The following is an 11,661-nucleotide window of genomic DNA, read 5'->3' as shown; positions in this document are numbered from 1 at the left end:
GGGGTAAAATTTACCATTTAGAGATTTTTAAAGGAAGGATACAAGCCTGACATTGAAACAATGAAGATGGTTTGGTGGTAGTATTTTCTTGCTTTTATAAACTGTGTGCCTTCTTCTGGGTCCAGTGTCCCTAAGATATTTCTAGTAATTGAATGGCACTTTCAGAAGTTCAAATTGAGAAAAATTAACAGGTTCAGAGAATCAAAATTCATAAGATAAGTGTGTGTTGGAATTCTAGAAATTTTCTGGTTCTCACCTGGCCTTTTTCTTTTTTTCAATACATATGCACTTGTAACCAGGTTCTTACTGTTTAGTACATGTTTTCTGAAACCATGATGAAGGAGAATGAAATTAACATAAAATATAGTTTCATAATGATTATGAAATAGCAATGACTTAACTGTTAACTATCAGAAACTTTTCAAGAATACAACATTTGAGGTATTTACATATCTCTGATCTCAATAAATTCAATCAAAACTGGATGGGACCTAAGTGCCTGAGGGACCAGAGGGCCACCATGGACTTCTTGGGTTCCCGACTTCCTATGCATTGCCCAGAAACTACATTTGGACCCGATAAGAGGGAAATCTGACTGGCAGCCTGAGCTGTGCTGCTTGACTTTCTGCTGCCACATCAGGATCTCTCACTGTTGCAGGCGAGATTTCTACTAGTACATGCAGCCCTGCTCTTCTGCCTCAGGGAAATCTAGCCTGTGAGAAGCCTCTGAAGAAAACTGACGCTTTAAGGGACACCCCCCGCTAGGGGGTACCATTGACCTCTCCAAGCCTAGCAGTAATGCTCACACCCTTAAGTCCACAAAGTCCTTCTCTTCTGAGGTTTTTGTCACGCTTGAAGTTCCAGTCCAGTATGGCTCTGGTGTCTACTTGAGGGACCAGCAACCATTGTTTCTCTTTCTTGTGTCCAGGATCTCCCCAGGAGGCTGGCTGCTTTCCTTACACAAACAGGGCTCATTCTACTCCCCTCATAGACCATGATGGGATCTAGAACTTTGACCATGCACCCAAGTCTTCTTTACCCACTTTCTGGAGATAAAAGACCCATCACCAGCATATCAGCGCTTTCTGACTTCTGATATAAAAGACCAATTCAGATCCCTTTACTGACAATGGAACTTGACTGCCTATGAGAGGGTCCCAAATTTTCAAGCACCAAAGACTCCTTCAACTCTCCCAAGTTTGTACTATCCATGCAGCAGTGACAGGTTATTCTTTTTCAATGAGACCTATACCCCTGGGAACTCAGGTGATGTCCCAGTGATATCCAGATACCCAGCCTCCTTCCTACTACAGCAGAGAGAAAAACACGTCTCCAGTGGTAACATGCTGACATGCAAACCCTTTCCTGTTTAGTTAACTGGCTAGCTAGTTAGCTATGTATCTCTTTCCTCAAAGTTCTAATGTCCTCTTATTCTTTGGGGAAGAGATAAAATTTATTTTTACCCATGGCCTTCATATCCACATATTTCCTCTCCCAGAATGTCCTCTTTTATTATTAAAAGTCATCTATAGAAGAACAAAAGAATGCTGTACTATATCGACTAATGGTCCACACAACTCTCCAGTACTAACATTAGTGGAGACTTAGTTCAAACACACGGAAAAACCCTTTAGGAATTAAGCTTAGAAAGGAACAAATTTTATATTAAAAGAAACGAAACATACTTTAGAAAATTAATGTACTAATCCAGAAAAATACCTGGCAAAAAACATATTCCAGTTAACAGATCAGACATTCTGTTATCTCAGAGCACTAATGATATGAGAATTTGTGGTTAAACGAAAACTTTCATCTCCCAAAACAAACCAAAAGAAATAAAAGTATTTATGCTTGAAAAAAGAGCTAAAGTCAATACAGACACTGGAATATCAGACCAAATTCCATTCACTTAGTGACTCATGTGGTTTCTTTGGCCAGTTCTCAGTGCTAAGATATATCAGGTTTTGGTCACAGTTAAGAGGCTGGTACTTTCATGCCGGGGACCAGCCCCGGCTGATCCAGGGTATTCGAAGCGGGGACGGCGTCGGCGAGGATCAGGAAACAACTGCTTAATTAAACGTTAATTAAGGATATAAAGAGTAATAGAATGAGGATAGCTCAGTGAAGAAATTCAGTGGAGAAAAGAGGCTGAAATAAGGATAGCTCAGTGAGGAAATTCAGTGGAGAAAAGAGGCTGAATAATTCAGCCAGAAGGTAAGAGAAAGAACGACATGGTGAGACCAAGTTTCGGTGAACAAGGCCCACACTTTATTTTCCAAAGTAGTTTTTATACCTTAAGTTATGCATAGAGGATAATGGGGGAAGGGGTAGAGTCATGCAGTAAGCCAGGCTTTCTTCCTGCAAACTTATCATATGCAAAAGTTTAGGTGATTTGCATCATCTTCTGGCCCGGAGGCCTTTTTCTCTAAAGGTGATTATTCTAAAGTCAGGCGCCAGCCTCCAAAAAGCATTAGATAAAGTTGCATTCCTACAGAGCAAAGGTGTGGTGGGCTATAACAAGAAAAAGAATTAATTCAAGGGTCCCAGGTTACAAACATTAAAGCTACTATTTAAACCAATTATATTAATCAATACACTGCCAGGGACACAGCAGGTAAGGGATATGGAGACTTAGCAGCAAACATTGGCCCAACAAGTGAAAATCCCTTCACCAATACAATTTCTAATCAATCTTTTGACTGCTCAAAGGAATCTGTATTTAGACAGTTTAGAACATCTCATGCCTCTCACAGTTGGGAGGCTCTGAGCAATCACATGTGGCCGGAAAAACCTATTCAGGCAGGCTAGAGGACTTCCAAGGGAGTTTGTAGGTTGAAACACTGTCACACCCAGGAATTATTAACTGGAGCTATAAGCTAACTCTTTTTTCAGAGAGGTAGTGGGGGACAGCCCCCCGTAAAGTCAGAGGTGTAGGTGAAAGCACAAAGCAGAAAGTAGGCAGACTCTGGTTTTGGGGGTAGATTGCTCGAGAATTTCCAGGGAGACTCCTGAGGCTTGATCCCGCCTTTGCGTATGCCAAGCCTCCTTCCTCATGACCTTTGCCAGAGGCGGAGCTCGCTCCCCGCACTTTCAAGCCATGACATTGTCAGCAGATTTCTGTTCCAATAACATAGAATAATGTGCTTGACAAAAGCGCCTGTGTCACTGTAATTGGAACACAATTCACCTAAATTCTGAAAGCAGCTTAATTATTCTAGCAACCACACCTTAGCTTTGTTGTAGCTTTTCCCCTAGGATATCAGACCACACTGCCCCCTCTCAGAACTACTTCATTTATACTCTTATCTGGTGAACCAGTTATCCATGTTGCCCTTATATTATAAAAAAAGATATAAAAGGATAATGAGAGAATCTAGTACTTTCTTTGTTTTGGGATGGTGATAAATTGCTGATTTAATCTGTAATGTTGTATGTGAATGTGTATATGTGTGTATACCTTCTCCATACCTACTCACTCCCAAATGCTGCTTTATTGATCTAGGAAAGAATGCTGTTGTAGTTAATTCTTAATCAAAACTCCAGTGAAGATATCCTGTCACAATCAAATTAATGTGAAGCATTTTTACCTAGGGTAAGAACTGACAAAGAAAAACAGATTAGGATCTTGGTAGTGAAATTCTTGATGTGTTTTTTGAGCCAGATTTACTGAATATTTGTCTCATTCTTCCCCTCAACCATCACCACCCACACAGACAATTTATCATCATAAGCTCACTGCTGAAACAGACATAAAACATAGGTGTTAAATTCCCACAGTATTCAAGAGTGACCAATTGAATTGATTGAATTCTGACACTTTGAGGTCACTTTCTTTTAACACACACAAAAAATAAATTATTAGTATGGATATAATATTTTCATCTCTTTTAACTATGTTTTTTGTCCCATAAGAATTATGAAAGAGAAAAAAAGAATATGCAATCCTCTCTAATAATATCTTCAAAACATTTCACATGAATTCAGGCAAGAAAAAGTGTCCACAGTCATTATGACTTTTTTTGGAACCCAGTTTCCAAATATTCCTGTTTCCTTACCATTTGAATGAAACTATTTGATCTCACATCACAAAGATGCAAAAATTATTTGCCTTTCACATCACAAAGCTGTATGTAGATAGGTTTATTTTAAGTGGGATTTTAAAGTTTATTTTCTTTTTCCTAGAAAAGATACATCTGTTACTTCAGCAAGATAGAAACTTTAATAGATAAACTGATAATTTATGTGAGCCTTTGTGAACTTTGGCTTAACCTTATAAACACATCATTTAATTAGCAACTACCGTATCTCACCTAGCCAAAGCTGTCTTCAGGTGGGAGGGGACTTTGTAGAGAAACACATTGCTAGAATATGGAATTTGTGTGCTTGTCATGCATGTTTTTAACTATTCAGATAACTTTTCAAAATACCTGTTTTATTGCTTTCACTGAAGTATTCATATTAGAGAACCTCCACAATGTAATGAATGTTAAGCTGTGTTTTGAAGTGTAATTAATTTACAGTGTTGTGTTAGGTTCAGGTATATAGCAACATGATTCAGATATATACATACATAGATATATCATATATATGTGCTATATATATGATATATATGTATATATATTCTTTTTTCAGATTCTTTTCCATTATAGGATTATTATAAGATATTGAATATAGTTTCTGTTCTATACAGCAGGACCTTACTATTTATTCTATATATAATAGTTTGTATCTGCTAATCTCAAACTCCTGATTTATCCCTTCCTGCCTTTCTTCTTTGGTAATCATAGGTTTGTTATCTATGTCTGTGAGTCTATTTCTGTTTTGTAAATAAGTTCATTTGTATCACTTTTTTATATTATACATGTGTTAGTCGTGTCCGACTCTTTGCGACCCCGTGAACTGTAGCCTACCAGGCTCCTCCATCCATGGGATTCTTCAGGCAAGAATACTGCAGCGGGTTGCCATTTCCTTCTCCAGGGGGTCTTCCCAATCCAGGGATCGAACGCGGGTCTCCCGCATTGCAGGCAGATGCTTTAACCTCTGAGCCACCAGGGAAGCCCATATTATACATGTAAAGAATATCATATGATACTTGTCTTTCTCTGTCTGACTTACTTCACTTAGTATAATAATTTCTAGATCCAGGTCCATCCATATTACTGCAAATGGCATTATTTCTTTTTTTTTTTTTTTATGGCTGAGTAATTGAATATCAGACTATTGAATCAAGAGAGCGTACTCTAGTCTTCCACAACTGCCCCAAATCCTTGGAAATTATAGAAAATGAGCAAATGAATCTGTAATGACACTCTGAAAAAAAAAAGTGTGCCCTAATTGAGCCAGGAATTAGGAAATGTTACAAAAAATTAGAAAAAAAAAAACGGATCTGATTAAGGAGAAAACTATAACTTAAAATACATATTTAATGAGGCACTAAAAAAGGTATAGGTACTGAATGAACACAGGAATCAGATGGGGCTCTGACGTCCTGCTGTGGAGATTGCCAAGTAGGTGGTCTCTCACTGCATTCAACTTCTGTGCGGGCCACTTCTGCCCTTAGGAACAAGCAGTGAATGTGAACACCTGGAATGGAGAAGCAGGGCCATGCCAGGTAACTGGAAACCTCAAGGATCCCCATGGTACTCCCCACCCAAGAGCACATCGGCTCTCATTGGTGGACATTTTTTACACCAAAACTAAGGGTGAATAGTGGATACAAATGATCTGGAGTCATCAAATCTGAGGAAAATCCACTCCATAAAAATAATTAATCAAACTAGACAGCTAAGAACTGAGAAAATAGATGTATCAGAGTAAACAAATGGAGACTTTATCATTATAGTTAATGTCCTCAAAGAGATAAGAAAGCATACTGTATTTGTTAAATTAAAACAGATTTTATGAAGAAAAAATAGAGATGTGAAAAATGAAAATATATGATTGTTGAAACAAATTTAGTGGATTTTTCCCCCTGAATATGAGTATAGGCATAGGTAAAGAACAAATGAGTGAGCTGGAAATTTGAGTTTTGAAGTGTTTCCAAAACTTAGGATTATTGTATAGTGTGTATACTATACTGTAAAGTATAGGGGGAAGAATAGTATTTCTAACATTAGAAATAATAGGAATTCCTAAAGGAGGAAGGGTCAGAGGGAAAATGTGGAATGAAATATTAAAAAAAAAATAGAAGAAAGGTTCCCGAAACTTAGAAGAAAGAAGAGACATAGTTCATATGAATGAAAATGTTTAGCAAGATGGATGGAAAAATATCCAGTCCTAGACCATAAGGGAGAAACTTCAGAACACAGTTGAAAGTGGAAATCTTAAATCTTTAATGAGTTTCATTGTGCTTTCCTTGGTAACACAAAGCATAAGTTTTAAAAAATGAAGCAGTTATCTTAGTGTTCTGAGAGAGGATTATTTGGAACTTAACATTCTCCTCCAGACAAATATGATTCAAGTATTGGAGAAAAATAAAAAGCTTTGCAGACACAAGGGTTCAGAAAGTTTACTACTCCTGAACACTCTCTGAAAGAATTACTGGAAGATGTACCCATAGAAGTTAATCCAAGAGAAATATGATAGATTCAAGAAAGAGTAGTGAGCAAGGAAAAAAGGAAAGCTTGTAGTTCAGACTGAAAAAAAATTGATTATTAAAATATTTAAATCAAAGTTTGTAGTTAAAGCCCAGATGACCTCAATATGACAGGTACAAAGGGAAACTGACGAGAAGAGAAAAAGCAATTAAAATACTGCCAACGTTCTTTACTTGCCTGGAGTAAGAATATAGGTCTTGGGTAACTCTTAATATTAGTAGAAAGCTTTAAGGGTAAATAGGTGTGTTAAAGAAATTATGTTAGCCATATATAGGCTACATAACTTCTAAAGCATTAGCTTAACAGAATAAAGAGAACTTAGTCCACAAATGCCAGGAGTGACAGAAAAATAAACAAAAAACAGAGTAAATAGAAAGCAGAAAACATTTTGGCATGAACCAATCCAAGATCCCCTGGAGAGGAGAGTGGCTAACCACTCTAGTAGTCAAAGTGAGAATTCTATGGACAGGGGAGCCTGGTGGGCTACAGTCCATGAGATCACTAAGAGTCAGACACAACTGAGCAATTAACACTTTCGCTTTTTCAATCTAAATATATCAGTGCACAATAAACTTGAATGAGTTATGTTCATTTATTGTGAGATTTTCATAGTAAGTTTTAAAAAAATCAGCTATTTATTTGCTATTTATGAAAGACTTAAACTAGAATAATGTAAGAAGTTGAAAATCAATAAAGAAAAACTAATATACCAGATAAATGCAACAAAAGAAGCAAGGAGGCATATTAATATCAGATATTCAAACCTTATAGAATTCAGATTTAAGCAATAAAGGACTAAAAAGGAGTATTTTATGCAATAATATATGAAGAGCACTTTGCACAGTGCATGACACATAACAAGCAATCAAAAAAAATAAAAAATTGGTTGCTGTTCCAACTGTGATTACTGTTGGTAATAGGATATGACCAAAGTGGTACTCAAAGAAAAATTATACTCACAGAAACTAATAAGATATAAAAGAAACACAAACAAAATTAAATAGTCCAATAAAACCTAAATGAGATTATCTGAACTAATGGGAGGTCATTTTAAGAAAGACAATATTAGTTAAAATGATAATTGCATATATTTTGAAACCATGGAACTGCTAAAATGGATCAAAGTAAACTTGTTTCAAGCTGTTAAAAGACTTCTTATTTGTTCAGGTTTGCTTTTGATGTGGGTTCTAACATTGCTTTCTATTTAAGCAAATTATTTTTCTATTTTAAAACATAAACAGTAAATTTTCAAATAATAAAAAATAAGTTCATATGATTAGGTGTGCCAAAATTGTTCTGAAATTCCTTGTTTAATTTGTAGCACATTTTTATCTTCACTTTTGGCAATGCCATTCTTCAGTAACCTCTTCCCGCTCCAAACTAGCTGTCCATGTGAGCATCCAGAATACAGCAACTGTCTTCCTCTTCAAGAAAGGACTCTCTTTACTGAAGTCACAGAAAAAAGAGAATGAAATCAGAATCTTAATTCCTTACAGCTTGGGACAACATTAGACCATGATAGGATTTTTCTGTAGCGGTGTTAGAAGAGGCTGCTGGCACTGAAGTGTTCAAATGCCCACTTCTTCAGCATGTCTTTGTTCTCCATAGTCTTTCTTCAGTAGTTCACCTGCTCCACACTGACCACAAGGCACTCCTGAATATTTAGGAGTTTATATGAAGGAAAAGCAGAACTCTGATACCTCAAGAAATGTAGCTCAGGGTTATCTATTAATAGAACACATCTAAGGAGCATTAGAAAATTGAGAATTTAATTCCTCAGCCCCATAAATTATGATAAATGGTATAATTATTTAGTGATATATTTTGAAGTATGACAACAAAATAATGACTAGTTTGGCATATATAATAAAATATTATATAACCCATTTTTAAAGAGTTAATAATAATCTGGGGAAAGTATATATTATTAATGTAAATGAAAAAAGGCAAAATTCAAAACCATCTGTATAATATTTTCATGACCATGTTGAAATACACATATAAAATGTTAGAAATATAGTCAAATATTAATTGTTCTTGTCTTCCAGTTTTCCAATAATGAGAATATAGCTATCAGAAAATAGATGAAATACCCAGAATTCCAAAACACTAGAAAGACATAGAAGGGATGCCGGAGGGCAAACAGAGAGAGTAGTGTCTCAGCTGCTGAACTGACTATTCCCTGTTCCTTCCAACCTCCAGTCCAAAGACTCCCATTCTGCTACCACCCACACCCTATTAAGAGAATTGCTTTATAAATTTGTTCTGAAGAAATTCTTTCAAGAAATACATTTTAAAACATCTCATCAAAGATTACAGAAAAAAATTGAGCACAGAAAATGTTTTCCTCAGGTCAGCCATAACTTAGTCTCTGATCAGGAATTTACTATAAAAAGACCAAAATACAAAGTATTAGTTATATTTTTTAATGTCATTGCTTAGAAAAGTGGGTCATACCTGCAACTGTCTTTTAAATTTCAAAATGTCTTTCAAAATGTCTTTCTTAAATTTCAGTGCTATTCACTGGAATAAAACCAAGAAAAAGGCAATATAAACTTAATAAAACAAATTTATATTGGCTTCCCCTTCTGGGGAGATAATCCCAAAGAATGTTACATATATCCTTGAAAACCTAAACTGCATATAGGCCAAGAAGAACAATCTCCATTATAGCCCCTTCCATGTCGGCTGGTGCTTTTATTAAAAATTGGTCTTAAAACTATTTAAAACTCTTCAGAACAGTTTGAGCGTCTTCTTGCTATTTTCTACAAATTCTTCCCTCTGTCCTACCCAGAAGAATTATGTTACCTCTGGCTTAGGATCCTTTTCACAAGGTGCTTATAATGCTCCAGAGGGATTTTATTTAAGCTTATAATTCAGGATAAGTGAATCAAGGACAGATTGACAGTCTGAGTTAACATTGTATTAAGTGGGTCTCCTTTTTTTTTTTTTTTAACAGGCACATTCGTTATTATTAAAGCAAAACCACTTGACCATTTAGATCACATAAGTAATAAATTTAAATTCCCAGATAGGTTTGTAGCCCAAATCTTGGACTGTACAAAAGACCCACTGATAGAAAGTACAGTTTTCTTTCAGCTAAGTATGGCCTTGCTTAAATTGATTGATTAAGCAATTACATTTTGCATGTTGTACTGCAACTTTGTGCAAGATTGCTGCTCTGCTAATTCTAATATGAAAAAATACTCATTATAATTTAAAAGTTCACTTGAATTGCCACTTTGACTTATTTTAAAACAAAAATAGCACTATATTTTACGAGGCGGTGGGGGTGGGGAGAAAAGGAAACAAACATTATTTGAAACTGTAATATGCCAGGCGATATATCTTTTTCTCTAAACATCCTCAGTCTAGGTCATATTTCTGTTTTATTGGTGAGGAAGCTGAGTGTTTTCTACCATTCTGAAGCCAATACTCTTTATTAATGTTATTCCAACAAGAGTGTAAATAAAAATAATGCATGTAATAAAAACCTAAGACAAAATTGAATTTGAGTGAAATATAGCAGAACCAATTGAAGAAAGGAATTTTTAAATGCAGTTCATACAGGAAAGCCTTCAAAGAGAACTCATCCTTTACCTTCACCTAAGCTGTCATGCTGGAGGAAAAACCTATAAATGCAATGAAGGTGGAGAAGCCTTTAGTCAAAGTATACACCTTGCTAGACCTCACAGGACTTATGCTAGAGATAAGCCTCATGAATATAAATGAATGTGGAAGAATCTTTACATATGGCACATTCCTTATTAAATATCAAAGAATTCATCCCAAATAGAGACCTTATGGATGTAATGAACTTATTCAGTCTCAGAGAATTTCTAGTAGATAAAAAAATGTTATGAATCTGGTAAATGTAGGCTCTTATAGCCAGACTCTATTCTATATCTTAGTTCAAGCCTAAAGTCATCAACTTTAGGTGGTTTAATATATTCTGGAAAATATAATAAAACAGATCTTCATAGATCATGTGAAATGTTCCACTACCTTTTAGAGGCTTTTGTACCAATATTTGTAGTAGGGGGGAAAAGGTATTTAAAATATAAGACCTCTGTTTCCTATGTTCATATTCTTAGTATTTTCATCAATCTATGATGAAATAATTTAACTTTTCATTCTGAATTCTAACACATATAAATTGAATGTTTTTCTTCCTGTTTCTGAAAGTGATTTTCCTTTTGCAAAAGAAAGGAAATGTGTAAAGTAAAAATTAGAAGTCTTCCAATGTGAATCCCTACTGTTAAAATGTAGACATGTTTTCTGGTATATATTCATTCAGAAATTTTTCTATGACCATACAAAAATACTCTCTAGGGTCAAATTTGCCTTACTAAACTTGATTTTTAAAAATTTAGCAATATATTATGAATGTCTCTTTTAGTCAGTGAATATATATCATTATTTCAGAATGTCACTGTACCAATTTATCTATCTGGACCTCTCTTGATAGTCAAAGAATATTGTGATAGATTTTTTGTATACTTAAAGTATTTCTGAAGGAGAAATTCCTAAAAGAAGAAAAAAGACAATTAGAAAATCAGATATATACATATACATATATATGTATATATGTAATTTTCATTTTGATAATTACTGCCAGATTGCCCTTTGAAGAGTATTCATCATTTTTTTTTAGCTTATGAAAACACTATTTTTAATTTCAGCTTTATTGAGATACAGTTGACATATAAAGTTGTAAGATATCTGAAGTGTACATCATGTTGATTTGATATATATAAACATAAAATCTAATTAATTAGCATATCTATCATTTCACTTCTGGTTTTTTTTTGGTGAGAATTTTTAAGTTTTACTCCATATCATTTTTTATTTTAATTTTTATTGGGGTATTGCTGATTTACAATATTGTGTTAGTTACAGGTGTACAACAAAATGAATCAGTTATACTTTTGTATCATTCTTAAAACTATTAAAGTGTGAGCTGATTAAAATATAATTATATTCTCAAGGCATTCCAAAGCAGCTAATAGGGAGGATCACAAGCTTTCCAGGTAAAAAAAAACTTCTTTAAATTAGTTTTGCTTAC

General features: G+C 34.9%; 1 protein-coding gene across 1 annotated transcript in view; it reads left to right on the top strand.

Annotated features, from left to right (window-relative positions):
• LOC104990283 (reelin) overlaps window positions 1–11,661 on the top strand; it is a 531,703-nt gene that overhangs the window by 335,645 nt on the left and 184,397 nt on the right. The window lies entirely within an intron of this gene.

This window comes from Bison bison, unplaced genomic scaffold (assembly GCF_000754665.1).
Source record: "Bison bison bison isolate TAMUID 2011002044 unplaced genomic scaffold, Bison_UMD1.0 scf7180017864175, whole genome shotgun sequence".
Classification (NCBI taxonomy): Eukaryota; Metazoa; Chordata; class Mammalia; order Artiodactyla; family Bovidae; genus Bison; species Bison bison.
This window is presented reverse-complemented; position numbering and strand designations above follow the sequence as displayed.